This window comes from Cupressus sempervirens, chromosome 10 (genome assembly GCF_028749045.1).
Source record: "Cupressus sempervirens isolate cs-2001-9-10 chromosome 10, ASM2874904v1, whole genome shotgun sequence".
Classification (NCBI taxonomy): Eukaryota; Viridiplantae; Streptophyta; class Pinopsida; order Cupressales; family Cupressaceae; genus Cupressus; species Cupressus sempervirens.
In genome coordinates, this window is record NC_143127.1 from 975,810,268 (window position 1) to 975,828,180 (window position 17,913).

General features: G+C 33.1%; 1 pseudogene; it reads right to left on the reverse strand.

Annotated features, from left to right (window-relative positions):
* Positions 1-9,318: 9,318 nt before the first annotated feature.
* Positions 9,319-16,956, reverse strand: LOC149537234 (endoglucanase 16-like; annotated as a pseudogene).
* Between the last annotated feature and the right edge of the window lie 957 nt (positions 16,957-17,913).

Consider the following 17,913-nt stretch of genomic DNA (forward strand, 5'->3'; position numbering starts at 1 on the left):
TCCAACAGGAGCTCCATGTGTAGCTTGACCTCCAACAAGAGCTACAGTAGGAGCCACACTAGGACCTGCACCACCTAGAGTTGCACCAAGAGTTGCAACATGAGCCGCACAACGGACCTTAGGATGAGCTACACCACAAGCTGTAGCATAAGCCCCAACATGAGAAACATGATGAGCTGCATGAGGAGCCAAAATAGAAACTGCATCAGGTGCTACAATAGGAACTGCATTAGGTGCCATAGCAAGAGCTGCAATAGGAGGTGCATCAGGAGCTATAACAAGAGCCGTAGCAGAAGCCACAACAAGCTGATTGTGTGAAGTCATATCTGTACAAATGTATCAAGAGCTAATTCTACTATGTAATTTTTTATTTAAATTAAAAATTATACATGTGATTGAATGTACATCACATATTTGGATAATCTATAACATGTACATATCTGATAAAATTTAAATATGATCACATATACATACATAAGAGCTATAGTTAGAGTTAGAGTTATTTAGGGAGTTCTTGGGTTTCTAGAACTTTAGGAATTAAATATTAGTACCTAGGTAAATGACTTAAATGGTTCAACATGAGTTAGATTAGGGTGAAAAGTAATTGCATGCAAACAAATTGTTTTTAAGACTTGTCATTTTTAATGAAGATTCAAAGTAGCTAGTGAGTGGTTCATCAAAACTTGCTAATATGCAATTAAAAGTTTGACCAATTCAAAATATTGCTCGATTTTATGATAATCTACTTTCATTTTTTTGAGACATCCTACTTGTTATCCTACTTGTGAATTTTGTGACAATCAATGGTGTTGCACTTGTGCAATAGTATCATCATCCATCTAAGTCATACCAAGGGGTATATTTGATGCTTAAATTCCCTTTGTTGATTTTGTGAAAATATTAATTATTTGAGGATGAAAATTATAAAAACTAAGAATGTTTGAGAAGTATGAAATGGTGATGATCACTCAAAAAATTTTAGGTATGATAAAAACATAAAAACCTCAATTTGAGGCTCACCCTCAAACCAAAAGTGAATTCTCACAACCAAAATGAATAGAGGCCCATTCTAGTGCAAGATATATATTCAAGGATGGGAAAGTCAAGGATGGATTCCTTTCAAGATAAATATGTGCTCATGATATATATAAAATTGTTAAAGTATTTTGTGATACTACAAAGGAAATTGGAAAATAGCAAGGTATGATATTACATCTAATGTATAAAAGTAGGCACAATAGGTGAGATAGAAAGAGTAAACTTACCTTGAGATGGATCACATCTAGTCAACCTAGTCCTAGAAAAAAATTCATGATTTCAACCTAGAAATTTGGTATAGACAATTTCTTAGTAATTTCAAGATTTGAACCTAAAAATGGTATCTTCTTAGTAATAAGAAATAAATACTAGAATCCATAAGTATGGTTGAATACATGTGCTTGAAATGTATTTTTGAATTAGGGATTCCTTTTTAAATGCATGTTTATATATACACTTTCCAATCTCAGATCTAGAATATTGGTGTTCTTTATGGTCATCAATGGAAAAGAAGAGATAAGAAGAATGAATAAATTTGGATCTTCTTCATTTCTTGAGAATTATTCTAATTGGTAATCATGCATGAAGAAAAATGTACATTAGATGTAGAATATTTCTATATTTTGAATGGATCTTTAAAAAATGAAGACTTCGAGTTCTTTAATTGGGTTTTTTCCTTCAAATGTTGAGTACAAGTCTTCAATTACACAAAAACTTAAAAAATTCATGGAAGATTTAAATTTATTGATCTATTGATTTGATGTTATTAAAAGTGAAAGGAGGAAAACCCCTTTTATATAAATTTTGGATTCAAAATTGTCAGCACGATAGAACATAAAGACTGGGAAGAAGATCCCTCACATGGGGCTCAAATATTACCTAAACATAGACCTAGTTAGCCAAGTCTTGGCATTGTTATAAAAAGAAGGGAGTGAAATTGAAAGATAGATCAAGAAACACACATTAAAGACATCCACACCTCGAAATCACCAAAATGGGGTCTAATAGTTATTAGAGCCTCTAATAATGGGTGCTAACATTTTAGGAGAGCATAGACACATTTCCAATCCTAGAATTCTTCTTATCTCTAGGTATGCCCTTGTTTATTGGTAAAGTGGAAAATTTTATTTGTTCTAGAATCTAGAGCCTTATCTAAGCCTAGAAATGGTATCTTCTTAGTAATGCAAGTAACTCAAAATACTCATGAGGTTAGTTAAAATTACCTAGCTATCTATATCATGTATCTCTTACATATACTTGACATGTGGTTCAACAATCTTGAGGGAATAAAAATGATATTCTTTTGGCTAGGAGTTAAAGATTTAAGAAGAGGTTATTTATTATTGACTAGGAGAAATTATACACTCCCAAAATCTTGGGGGATTATTTATGTTTGTAATTTTCATAACTTAAATTTGGTCATCCTTCTAAATTTAGTCTAAACATGTAATTAATTATTAATTTGAACACATTGGTCCATAATCCATCATTAAAAATATATATAAAATAAGAATGATCTAAGGATATTAGATCTTATTTTATCCCCTAGATCAAATATTTGGAGTAGTTAAATTCTAATATATATAGTTTTCCTATTTTGTATAGTTTGATTACTAATTGTATAAGAAATATAAAGGGTTCATCTTATTCTATTTAAGTAATATGTTTTTATAATTTTCTAAGTGCAATTTAAAAGATTTCTATAGCTCTCTCATTTGGTATCAAAGCATGTTTATTGAATCTAGTTTAGGATTGAATAAACTTACAGTAAGGAATTGTGAATTTTTGGTCTTTGGTGAATGATCAGGTATATCAAATACAACTCATGTGCATACTCCATTTTGACTATTATTTTTCTAGGGGCAACATAACACTGGTAACTTTATAATTAGATCATTCAAAGCCATGGGTATGATGGTGATGACTAAGTTAAGTAGATACAAAAGAATTAAAATGGATAGACAATGTTGTGAACCTTGCATGAACTACTTCTATTTAATATCTTCCTTCTCTTTGTTAACATATTTAATAGAAGTAGATCTAGGTACCTCTCCTTGTTTTCAAGCTACTAGTGTGGATGTATATATAATTGGTCTTAAGAAAGAGTAAATATATGTAGGAGTTTGAAATTAGGGTTAGCATTAGAAATTAGGGTTAGAGTTTGAGTTAGGGTAAGGGTTATGGTTAGTGTTATCTTTTAGCCTAGTTATAGTTAGTTTTAGGGTTATGTGCAAACATTGTTTATGTTTTCTTATGATTGTTAATGTTGTTATGTATTTATGTATATAATCTTTATGTTCTTATATGATGTATATTCTTTATGTTTGTATATAGTCAAGTTATGTTCTTATAATTAACTTTTATTAATTAAATGTTGTAACATGTATTCTAAATAGATCCTACTCTTTATATGTTCTTATGTACATGTATGTTATATTCTTACCAATGCATTAATCTACATTATTATATATGTATAATTTAGGATCTCCCCTTAAAACATGTAATTGAATATTGTTAATTATATACTTAGATTAAGGCATTAAAAATAATAACATATACATAAACATGAATATTGAAAACATACATGTGTCTACATTTAACATGAACATATTTACATATACATTTATGAAATAAAATATACATTAATCTACATTGTTATGTATAATTTAGGATCTCCCCTTAAGACATGTCATTAAATTTAGTTAATTACACTTAGATAAAGACATTAAGATCAATAACATATACATATAAAAATGTGAATATTGAAAACATACATGTCTACTTTTAACATGAACAAATATGCATACATCTATGTTCAAAATAAAAAATACATTTTAATCTACATTCTTATGTATAATTTAGGATTTGGACCCTTAAGGCATATCATTTAATTCCACTTAGATTAAGGAATTAAGATGAATTTAACATATACAAAAACATGAATATTGAAAACATACATGTCTGCATTTAACATGAACATATATACATATATCTATGAAATAAAATATGTACATTCTAATCTGCATTCTTATGTATAATTTAGGATCTCCTCTTAAGATGTATGTCATTAAATATAGTTAATTACATAGTTTAGATTAAGGCATAAAGATGAATAACATATACATAAACATGAATTTAAAGCATTAAGATGAATAAGATGTATACAGAAACATGAATAAAACATATATGTAAACATAGAAGATTAAGACATTAAAAGATCAATAACATGTACATAAACATTAATAAATTTATATGAATATTGAAAATATGTTTCTAATATTTTCTGATGTTTTTTCTAATATTTTCTCATAGTTTTTAAATATTTTTCAAACTAATATTTTTAAATATATTTTCTAATATTTTTCTAATATTTAAAAATGTAATGTTTTTTCTAAAAAAATTTTTTTGTAATATTTTTATAAATAAAACTAATATTTTTCTTTAAAAAATTAAATATTTTTCTAATGCTTTTTCTAATATTTTCTCATACTTTTTAAATATTTTCTAAACTATTTTTGAAAAATATATTTTCTAATGTTTTTCTAATATTTTTCTAATGTTTTTTCTAATATTTTTCTATAAAAAAATTCTAATGTTTTTAATAATGTTTTTCTAATGTTTTCTAAATTTGTTTTCTAATATTGTTTATAATGTTTTTCTAATATTTTTTCTACTATTTTCTAAATTAATATAATTAAGTTTAACATAAATAAATAATAAAAATATTAAATTAACATTAAAATATGCTTTGAAAACATTAAAAATGTAAAAAATATTAAAATATGCTTTGAAAACACTAAAAATGTAAAAAACATTAAAATAATAATATATAGACATACCTTAATAGAGCAAGGATGAGAATTTGGAGAAAATTGATGGGGGGATGCTCACCAATATCACACATTCGCTCCAATCACTGTTCAACACCGTTAAAATGAACAGTGAGGGGGTAAAAACAACATTTTTTATGCTAGAATTCAGCTTTAATATGTTCGTGCGAACATTCCTTAAATTTGTTGATTGTGTTCGTAGTGAACACTTTTTAAAATATGTTGGTTGCGAACATATTTTAAGTGTTCGTGCGAATGCACATAAAATACAATTTCCATTTTTTGCAATTTCCTTTTTCCTTCCTTCGTCCCACTAAAGTGGAACCCATTATTGTGGGTTCACCTTGTTCTAGTTTCTCTAGATTCGGGCTTCATCCTTATCAGTCCTTGTCCCCAATTAGAGCCAGTTGTTGCCCTAGTATTTATCACACCCAAATTTAAAAAATTTCAATCAAAATGTGTAGGACACAAAAATTCAATTTTTAAACTATTTGAAGGCTTATCCAATTCTTGGTAGTCTCATGATTTCAAATCCTCTAGCTAACCACTAGCTCCATCAAGCAATTCGAATTTTTGAAATCTGGCTTCTGAGTCAAAAGTTGTCACAGGTTAATGAAGGAACCAAAAATATGTATTTTCAATTGCATCATTAACCATTAACCTCTCAAAAGGTTAAGATTAAGTGTCAAAACACATATTTCATTTTGAAAGCTTAACCATTAACCTCTCTTTTAAAAAAGAGGTTAAGACAAGCTTGCAAAATTAGCCTTCTAAAAAGAGGTTAAGGTTTGAGGGTCAAAACACATATTTTCTCCCCCGTCATTAACCTTAAGTTCTTGTCTCAAAGGTTAAGGTTAAGCTCCAAATTACATATTTTTAAGGTGGTTAATTAACCTCCCTGATCAAGTTAATAAAGGATGAGAATTGAAAGGATGAATCATTGGCCAATGCTATTGCTAACTATTCAATTGGAGATAATCTAGCAAAGCTTCAATGAATGGAAACTGCAGAGGCATAAGCTATTAAGAAGGATTGTGTGAAAAAATGTTCAAGAAAGATAGAAGTGTTGCCCATGACTTCCATTCTCGTAGCCCATAATATTCATCTAGTAAAAAAAATGATAAGACACAATAATTGTTTGATATAATGTTTCAATCTCTAGCTTGCAGCTTCCAATGGGAATCAGTGGTATTTGCAAAGATTATAGACAAGGCATGATAACTATTTGGTAAAATGACAAGCAGATCAACACAAGATCATAGGAAAAATACGTGAACTATTAGATCAGCCATCCTTCATCTTCTGAGCCATAGTACATTGAATGGTCTTTGTTGGTTGACCACTCATATTTGCACTATGCTTGGTTCCTAAGTGCATTTGAAACTTTTCTTTAAACGTTAGCATAGTAGAGATGATGCGCGATAACTATTTGACATAATACTCCAGATTCAAACTACAAAATTGATGGTCCCAATCATCATAGACAAGCTCACCATCCACCTAAGTATTCCAACCCGCAAGTAGAGGAGATCAATTTAGTCAAGTGAAGAAATTGAAAACTATAGTCATCTGTTTCACTATCTTCTCTTCACCCTCCAACCAGAAAGTCAAGTTGGAATTAAAATTGTACATTTTTGTTTTAATATCATTTGGTGATATCACCTTAAATCAAAGCATGGGTGTGCTTACAAAGATGAACATGGAGATATGAGTGCACATAGGCGACAATATCAATTGACTCCAGAGAGGTACATGTAAAGTTCTATGCTAAACCATGATTAAAGAAGTGGTATTTGATGAGAGTCTTATGAAATGATCACCAAAAAGTTTGGAGGGTGGAGTCACATTCCCTTTTACATAGTTAATGAACAATACCAAGCCATCACCTCATTATCTTGGCAGGTTGCGAGTTCATCCACACAATGCATTTGATTGAGCTCAAGGCCATGCACTCAAACTATTTAATGAAGTGCCTCTTGAATATTTGCAGTAGAGATGAAGCTCAAGATCATTATTTTGGAAAATTGACAATGTCTTCCTAGAATCAGCCACATATTTCACATGGATGGAGAATATTTGGAAAGCTAACCCTTCCAAACATACGGTCATTAGTGTTCCATGATCAGATGAAAGCTTCGAGGCATTTGATAATGGGGTTTGATGTTTTGGAGAAAATGTGCAATGGCTTGTACCTTCATTCCTATCCGCACATAGATTTTGAAGCCATAACAAGGCTCTCTAAAATGCCTTATCCTTCATGTGATGTAATGGATTTAATCTTCTATCGATGTAATCAGCAACTTTTGTCATTTTGGGTTAATATTATAGAGGTTAATTAACCTCACCCAAATCACGTATTTGGGAAGTAGTTATTAACCATGAGAGGGTAGTCCTTAACCTCTGTGTCTATATAAGGAGGCATTTTTGGCTTTGTAAAGGAATTTTTGATGATTTTAGGAAAAGGGAACACTATGCTAGAATTTTGATTAGAAGATGATATTTGGAAAGTGTGTACAAATTTTGTCTTTGTAATCAGAAATTCCTCTTAGGTTCTTGGTGCAAGAAAATAAAGAAATGTGCAATTTGAGTTCTCTTCTTTCGAATCTAAATTGTTAGAAATATTGATTCTCTTTGTAGTGAGCATTCTCACAATATTTTGCAGATGTTTATGAATCTTTGGATCAACATTGTGCCAGTAATAGTTCTCAAGCGTAGATCTTGATTGCGGTTATTAGCGGTTTATGTTAATTCATGAAAGCTCTAAAGTCATGTATTACATTCATCATCATAAGCTTTCTCATCTTTTAAAGTTTGATTTCATTTTTATTTAAAAACTTCAAAAATATATCATACAAGGGAGCTACCCCTCTAAATGCAAAGGAAGGCCACATACCAAGGGCCTATCCAACTTATGTGAATGGTTTGCCACATACACTCCATTGGGAAATTTTTACAGTGACAAATATGCTTACCAAAAAGCATATTATATATTTTACGGCTACTTTTTGCTCACAAGAATTGGACATTTTACCATTCATCACAGGTTCATGTGTACACCTTAGAAAATGCCAAAATTCCTTGATATTTTTTTATTTTTTGTCTATTTTTGTGATGCATTAATTACCCTCAACCAGTTGCAGTGTTTTATGATAAGCATTGGATTCTAAGCTAGTTTGTCTTCATCGTAGGCCAGGTGTAATTACCATCTACTAGTTGCAATCTTGCAATATAAGTGTTGTCCTTAACACACACTGGGCTTAGTTTTAAGCTAGAAATGACTTTACAAGGTTTCTCATGACCTTCATCGGCTCATCAAGCCTACGAGAATTAAAAATATTAAAAGCACTCATTAGTGCTAAAGTTCTAAGAAGAATATAATATAGGGGCTTTGGAACTGTAATGTTTAAAATTATGGAATTTTCATATATATTTGGTACAACTTCATCGAAATAGAGATGCTTTTGATTTGACTGATTGACTCTATCTCTAATTCACTTTTGATTTCTATTTAAGTCACTTGAGTTTGGTTTAACTTTCGAATTTCTCATGTCTAAGCATATGATAGAAGATGAAAATTATTTTCTATAAAAATCTTCCCTCTTGAAACCTTTGATATCCACTACACTATATCCAATATTTGGTATGTATCATAGACCTTAAAGATAAAATCTTGATGTTCAATTAAGAATTCCCAAGAATTCATCCTATGAAATATTGTATACATCATCAATCAAATCCATCTATTACATAAATGAGACATCTTATGAAAACAAATCTTATGACCTTTATCAGCCTCATCTAGCCCATGTAAATATTGAAAATAATGAAACTAACTATTGGCATCTTCAACACCTAAAATACAAGAAACAAATCCTATGCAAGGGGAATATGCAATGACATTATGAAAGTTGAAGGTGAATATTATGGTGAAAACTAGCGTGTGATATGTAAATGAGGCTTACATGACATCGGGAAAGATAAAAGATTGTAGAACAAAAAGTATTGGAACACACCGTAACATGTGTATAAACATACAAAGTATTAATAGGAGTAATGTAGACATTAATGAAATAACAACCAATATCAATGTTGACATAAGAAATCATTCGAGTGTCAGCCAAAGAAAAATGATAAGCATATACCAAACTTTACATAAATATTTCTCTAATTATGGATATGTACGTTCCAAAGATCTCAACGAAAACATGATATAGGGGCTTTTTAATTGTGACAATTATTAAGAAAATAATTCTAAAACTCTGCCTATGTGTGCTTGTCTACGTGTGCACATGCACAACTTCATCAAAATCAATAAGCTCTTTTGACTAACTCTATCTTAAAGTCATTTGTGTTTTTAGTTATTCTATTATGTTCGGTTTGACCTTCCAACCTCTTATGTCTAAACATACTTTGGAAGACATCCCTTTAATAATGATGGACTTGTCACAAGTCAACATTGCATTTTGCATGACATTAAGTACAATTTTACAAGGACACCAATGAGAGGATAATTTATGTATGTTGCAGGTTCAAGCATGCTAGGTTTGGTCATGAGATCTCCTAAGCTATCATATCTATCTGGTCCTCCAACCATTGCTCCAGTTAATGTGTTTGGATTGAAAGAATTTTTGTGAAACCAGCTCATGAAGCCTTCAATGCATTCGATCTTCCCTGGTTGTTGATGGATAGAAACTATAGATGCTTCTCTTTGATGTGGTTGTCTTGGATATTCGGAACCGTATCCTACCATATATGACATGCCCAGAAGATTCTTTCCTAGTAAATAATCAATCTGCAAAAGATATGATTAGGGTTCATTATATTGTATGCCCCACAATACAATTATGATTAGATTTTTCTATATTGTATGTGCTACAATACAATTACAAATATATGCAATTTTCTTACTTGTAGCGTAGAAAAATCCATAGCGTCGCTAGCTTTAAAGAGAGTACTGCCGCATGATAATGTTTGCCTCTTAGCTGAAAGTAATTCACTGTATCTTGCCAACAAAAAAGAAGCACTGGTAACATATTGAGTGTTGGCACCATCTCTAACATACAGCAAACCTCCTGCAACAAAAGAATAACAAAATATTGATAATTATGATTTGAAAAGGAGAATTATAGATATGACTGAGACTTTTGATTCTTGTCAATAGAAAAGGAAGAAATGAGACTTTTCTGTGTGACTTCTGTAAGTTGTGAATTGAACTTCCCCTTGAAATGTTACTGGTTGGTGAAGCGCACAAGTTAGCTTTATGATAGAGTACATTTATTTTATATTTTATTTGAAAAACAACACCAATAGATCTATGCTTACATCTATAAGGAGCACATGAATTTCAGCATATTTGAGTTCCCAGCTGAATTCATTAATATATGTTCTAAGATCATCATGCTGCTTGATGTAGTTTGAATAATATGGAGATTTGGTAGCTCTGTATAACCAAGATGAAGCTCAGAGAAGGTCGTCCTGAAATCATGCTCTACAAGTTAAAACTACAACAACGTGTTATAAATATATATCTTAAAAGAAAACCAATTCTACTTACATGGTAGCCTGAATAAGAATAATAAAGGGGGAACTCTCCTTTGTAGGTGCGCTTGTATCGATCAACAAAACTGAAGAACTGAAGAGAAACATAAAATGCCCATTAGAAAGAAGATGGATGGATTATATTTTTTCAAGATGGGTTGCTGAAAGTTGTTTATTTTTGAGTTTTTATTTCACTTGAGCACCCAAACATACCGATTGAGAACGTTGGAGGAGAAGGTATGAGTAAGGAGGGTCTACGACTCTGAAAACAATGGAGGCAGCGGCCAAGGCCGCTGGTGTTTCTATTGCAATTTATGAACCAGGCGTGTCTTTATCAATCTTGTATAGAGTACGAGAAGTCTCCATATCTTTTGGAGGCTCCCAACAATTATGATCTACCTCGGGATAACCCACCTATTGTGTGCACCAACACCAACACCAACACACACCAACATCGACATTACCATTAAGCTCATTATGTTGTCATTATTTTGTATAGATGCATAGCTTATTAGCCAGGATCGTTACACCTGAACCCATAACTGATCTGGAATTGCACTAGCCTTGAGAAAGTAGTCAGTCCCCCATTTGATTGCATCCCTAGCATTTTGAATCTCTCCTGCAGTTTTCAAATCTTCTTCATAATCAAGTGTTCCCCAAGCGAGTGTGGTGATAGTGAAGTCCATGGAGAGCCCATTTTTGACATCATCGCATGCATCGTAGTAACCCCTAGGTATATCAACCTACAGTTGAGTTGGATATGGAGTCAGTATAGAGTGATAGTTGTTAGTTTTAGGTAGCTTGGACAACAATTCATCTTCATGTGATTAATTGGTAAATAATTGTTAAGAGTTATTAAAAATAATTATTTATTAATTAATTGACTCCTTCTAGAAGTCACTAGTAACCTATTGGTTAGGTTGTTTTAATCGAGAAGCAACTAGAAACTTCTTGGTTGTGTTGTCTTGATCAAGAAGTAGCTAGAAACCACTTGGTTAAGTAGTATAAAAGGGGGTCAAGGGAGGCATTTGAAAAACATAATATAATAAAGAACAACAAGAGTTGTAGAAGTATTTGTAGTGTTAGCAAATGAGTTTGTAGTGATAGCAAACAATCTTGCAGTGTTAGCAAGGGTGTAGTGATAGCGTTGGGGATAGCAGTGGGGAATATCAATAAGAGAAATTAGGAGGTTGTCTGAATTCTGTCAGTGAGAGGCAAGGAATTTGGTATCTCTTGATTTGCTGAAGTTAATATATTTTCCATCAGCAGAACTGGTTTTCCCTTAAGGATTTTTCTAGGGACGATTTGTCCAAAAATATTGTGTTCTCTGTGTTCTGAATTTCTTTTTGTATTTTATTGGTGAAGTTGCAATTGTGTCATTTTTTGATATTAGATGTGAATTTGTTTTCAACAGTTTAATAATCATTTACAATAGGAGATTAATAATTAGTGACTACAATAGTGTTAATTTTCACATGGTATCATAGCAATGTTGAGGGTAGAAAAGTTTTTCCCTAGGAAAGAAATTAAGGTTCTATATTACGTACAGTGATCTCTTTAGAATTATTGCTTTAATCCCTATAGATGGCTTTAACTGGTTTGAGAGATTAGGATAGATTGGATGGTGCCTCAAATTTTGGTGTCTGGAAGGCCAGAATTTCTTTATTATTGGAAGAGAATGGTATCAAATATTATGCTACCACTAGTATAGTTATACCTATAGATGATATACAACTTGCAACATATAAGAAGGATGATGCCAAGGTGAGGAGGATTATCCTCGATGGTGTCAAGGATTATATTGTTCCACATATCACAGAGCTAGATATAGCAAAGAAGAGGTGGGATGCCATTCTGAATCTATACCAAAATGCTACCACCAACAAGAAAATGATTCTCAGAGAGAAGCTAAAGAATACCTAGATGAACCAAGGAGAAGATGTTACAAGTTAGTTCACCAGGCTTAGACTTGTCAAGGACAAGTTAGCAGCTGTTGGAGATAGTCCTAGTGATGATGAGCTAGTGAGAAAGCCCTAAATGGGTTTACTAAACAATGGAGTGTCTTTGTTCAAGTTGTTAGTGGACGAGATAGTTTATCAAGTTGGGATCGACTATGGACTGATTTCACTCAGGAGGAGTTTAGACTACATCTTGTCAATGAGGCCAACAAGAGTAAGAAAAGTGAGGTATAATAGGAGAATGTTGCCCTAGCAAGGGATCTAACTCACAAAGTGAGAAGAAGAAGAAGAAGAAGGGCCTTTCTAAGGTCAAGTGCTTTGGATGTCACGAGTATGGTCACTATGTCAGTGATTTCCCAGAAAGGAAAAAGGCAAAGAAGTAGGTGGCAACTTTAGCAAGTGTAGAAGAACTCTCCAGTAGACTGGAAGATGAGTTTTCACTTATAGCTTGTATGGTGAGCTCAACCTCATAGGCTATTTGATATATAGATAGTGGGGCATCATTTCATATGACAAGAGTTAGAGAGTACTTCTCGAGTTATAAGGAGGAGAACATCAATATCCAGATTTCTATGGGAAACTTGTCCAAACTCAACTCGGTTGGGAAAGGGGCTATTTAGTTTCAGAGGGAGAATGGAAAGATAATTCTAGTTCATGATGTGTTGCATGTGCCAGGCTTAGGAATGAATTTGATTTATGTATCTATTCTTCAGGATAGGGGGTATAATGTACTCTTTAGAGGGACACGTGTTGATTAAGCACAAGGATTGGAAGTCACCCATAACTATTGGAGTTAGGAGTGGTCACTTTTACAAGTTGCATTTTGATACTCCTAAGGTACTCATGAGCATCTATAATTCTAGAGATCTTGGAGAGCTATGGCATAGGAGGATGGGCCATATTCATCATGGAGCACTCAAATTGCTTCATGAGATGACAAGTGTTCTAGAGGTGAGCATAGAGTATGATGTTGTATATAAAGGATGTGTGTTGGGGAAGTTTGCGAAAGCATCTTTTCCAAGGAGTGACACCAGATCTAAAGGTGTTCTTGATCTAGTACATTTAGATGTATGTGGACTGATGTTGACAAAGTCTATTAAAGGATATGAGTACTATGTTACTTTTATTGATGATTTATCCAAGAAGACCTGGATATACTTCTTGAAGACCAAGGATGAGGTTTTCAATTGGTTCCAAGAGTTCAAGGATCTAGTGGAGAACTCGACAAGAAAGAAGATAAAGGTTCTTCAGTTAGACAATGGAGGTGAGTGCAAAGGAAATAACTTCTAGAAGTTTTGTACCAAGGAAGGAATCAAGAGAGAATGGACAGTTCCTCACAATCCACAACATAATGGAGTTGCTGAGAGGAAGAAGCATTCTATATCAAAGGTGGCAAGATCTATGCTACATGACCAGGATATGCCCTATTACTTATGGGCAGAAGCATGTAGTACAATAGTCTACATTCAAAATTGAGTTCCACACAAGGCGCTAGGGAGGATGACACCAGAGGAAGCTTTCATAGGTAAGAAGTATGATGTTAGCCATTTTAGAATATTTGGGAATTTGGCATATTTTTGTATTCTAGGTGATACACGTACCAAGTTAGATTAGACTAGAGAGAGGGGGTACTTTGTTGGGTACAGTGAAACCTCAAAGGCATATAGGACTTTTATCCCCAAGACTAGAAGAATTATTGTCAAGCATGATGTTAATTTCATGGAATACAAGGCATTTAGAAGGTCCAAAGATTTGCCAACAGATGATTAGAGTGAGCAGCCAGTAGAAGCTCCAAGGCCTAGTCAAGGGCAGCAAAGCATAAGTACAGTTATCAGTACAAGTGTAGGCTCAGGTGGTGAAGTTTTACAGAGTATGGAGCAACAAGTACAAAAGAAAATGCATCTAGAAGACTTAGAGGTTGGTATTTCATCTTCTACAGTTGGCAGTAGGAACTGTGAGGTTCAAGAGGCACAAAGGGATACTCAGGAGTTTGTGGGAGTTCCTAGGAAGAGTACTAGATAACAGAGACAACTAGCCAAGTTTAATGACTATGTGGTATTAGCTAGTTAGTTGGTAGATAGTGAGCCTTCCAGCTATCAAGAGGCTGTAGAGCATCAGGTATGGTGAGATGTTATGGTTGAGGAGTATTCCTTAATAATGCAAAATGATGTGTGGGAGATAGTTCCTAACCAACAGATAGAGTAGTAGTTGGATCACACTGGATCTATAAGATAAAGCACTATGTATATGGTAGCATCAAGAAATACAAGGAAAGGTTTGTGGCCAAGGGGTTCTCTCAGAAGGAGGGAATAGACTACAAGGAGACATTTTCTCGAGTGGCCAGGTACAGTTCTATAAGAGCTTTGATCTCATTTGTAGCATAGATGGGATGGTAGATCCATAAAATGGATGCCATGAAAGCATTCCTTAATGGTGAGTTAAAGGAGGAGGTATACATAGAGCAACCAGAAGGCTTTGTAGCACACAACAAAGAGACCCACATGTGCAGATTAAAGAAAGCATTGTATGGACTCAAGCAGGCTCCCAGAGCGTAGTATGAGCACATTGATACATAATTGCAGGGAATGGGCTTTGTGAAGAGTGAAGTGGATACTAACCTCTACTACTTGGAGGTTGGGGGTGAGATTTTCATTCTTATTCTTTATGTGGATGACTTGTTTCTTAAAGGTTCACTAGGGCTCATAGAAGACTACAAGAGGGATCTTGCAGAAGAGTTTGAGATAAGGACTTAGGACTTATGCACTACTTTTTAGGCATGGAGGTGTGGCAGATAGATGGAGAGATATTTGTTGGTCAAGGGAAATATTGCATTGAAATCTTGAAGAGATTTGGGATGGAGGATTGCAAATCCATGTCTACACCCATGATCATGAATTGGAGGAAGCTAGACATATCTAAGGAGAAGGATGTAGATCCCACTTTATACAGGCATTTGATTGGTTTTCTTATGTATTTGGTCAACACTAGGCTAGATATAGCATTTGTAATAAACTCTCTTATTCAGTTCATGGTTGAACCAAAGAGAATGCATTGGATAGTAGTCGAGCATGTATTGCATTACTTTTGTGGTAAAGTTGAGTATGAGATTAGATATGTTTGAGGTGAAGGTATCATGTTGATGGGCTATACTAATGCAGATTGGGTAAGAAGTTCAATGGACAAAAGGAGCACTTTAGGGTGTTGTTTCAGTTTGCAATCAAGAGTTGTATCTTGGTTCAATAGGAAGCAAAAATATGTGGCTCTGAGTTCAGTAGAAGTAGAATACATAGTAGCTAGCATGGTAACATGTGAAGCTATATGGCTTCAAAATTTGTTAGTAGCCTTATTAGTTCAAAAGGTTGAGACTAGTATGATACACTGTGACAATCAGAGTTACATCAAGTTGTTTGAGAATCTAGTGTTTCATGATAAGTCTAAACATATAGACATCATATATCACTTCATAAGAGATTGTGTATAATAGGGTGTTGTTTAGCTATAGTACATACCTACAAAGGAGTAGGTAGTAGAAATTTTGACAAAGACATTGGGGAAGGAAAAATTCATCTTCTTCAAAGATAAGTTAGATGTCATGCAGAACAACTTCCTCACGAAGAGGAAGTTTTAGTTTTAGGTAGCTTGGCAACTGTTCATCCTCATGTGATTAATTAGAAAATAATTGTTAGAGTTACTAAAAATAATTATTTACATTAATTAATTGACTCCTTCTAGAAGCCACTAGTAACCTATTGGTTAGGTTGTTTTAATCAAGAAGAAACTAGAAACTTCTTGGTTGAGTTGTCTTGGTCAAGAAGCAACTAGAAACCTCTTGGTTAAGTAGTATAAAAGGGGTTCAAGGGAGGCATTTGGAGAACATAATAGAAAAAAGAACAACAAGAGTTGGAGTAGCATTTGCAATATTAGAAAATGAGTTTGTAGTGATAGCAAACAATCTTGTAGTGTTAGCAAGGGCGTAGTGATAGCGTTGGAGATAGCAGTGGGGAATATCAGTAGGAGAAATTAAGAGGTTGTCTGAATTTTGCCAGTGAGAGGCAAGGAATTTTGAATCTCTAGATTTGTTGAAGTTAATATATTTTTCATCTACAGAACTGGTTTTCCCTTAGGGGTTTTTCTATGGAAAATTTGTTCAAAAATATTGTGTTCTCTATGTTCTAAATTTCTTTCCATATTCTATTGGTGAAGTTGCAGTTGCATTATTTTTTATATTAGCTGTGAATTTGTTTCCAACAATTTAATAATCATTTATGATAGGAGATTAATAACCAATGACTACAATAGTGTTAATTTTCACAATAGTATTATCTTCTTTCATTCTATTTTGAAACAAATTGAACAAGGAATCTAATATTTGTGCTTCTACTTACATTTTGCAAGTGCCCATTTGTGAGGCCATAATCTCCTCTCCACTTTACTCATTGAGATTGTGGGAGTTTACCAAATTTTTGGGCCTCTAGAAAGAGGATAGACTTTGATAGAGCCTCTTTGTAGTTAAATCCTCCATGAACCTACTACCACTCACCACAAGATAGCAAAAAAACCAATGTCGAAAATGCTACCATTTCCATGGCCATGTCAATTCTTGTTAGTTTCCTACTTTCTTTGATATCCAATGAATGCAATTATAGCATAGTCTATGGTGTTGTTCACATGAATTATACATTTTATGGCTACTTGTTGCTCACAAGAATTGGACATTTTACCATTTCATCATAGGTTCATGAGCATACCTTAGAAAAAGCCAAAATTCCTTGATATATTATTATTTTTTTGGCTATTTTTGTGATGCATTAATTACCCTTAACCAGTTGTAGTGTTGCATGATAAGCATTAGATTCCAAGCTAGTTTGTCTTGGATGCTACTATCCTCCATCCAAACTGTACAATTGACCAATTTTCAAAAAATAAAAAATATCATGGATTTTTTTGAAAATTTCAACATTTGATCTTCATGATCTGCATAGTTTGTATTTGAAAACAAAAAGAAAATTGGAAAAAAATCACTATATTTTCATGAATTTGAAAAAAAAAAGTTTGACTCTATTTTGTCTTTAGTGCATTTTGGATGGAGATTAGCCTATCCTATTTCATAGACCAGGCGTAATTAGCATCTAATAGTTGCAGTCTTACATTATAAGTGTTGTCCTTAACATACACCAGGCTTATTTTTAAAATAGAAATGACTTCATGAGGTTTCTCACGACCTTCATAAGCTCATCAAGCCTGTGAGAATTGAAAAATATTAAAGCTACTCATTAGTGCTAAAGTTATAAGGAGAATATACTATAGGGTCTTTGGAATTGTGATATTTAAAACTATGGAATTTTCATATATATTTGGTACAACTTCATCAAAATAGAGATGCTTTTGATTTGATTGATTGACTCTTATCTCTAATTCACTTTTGATTTCTAGTTAGTCACTTGCGTTTGGTTTAATCTTTGAGTTTCTCATGTCTAAGCATACTACAGAAGATGAAAATTATTTTCTATAAAAATCTTCCCTCTTGGAGCCTTTGATACCCACTGCAC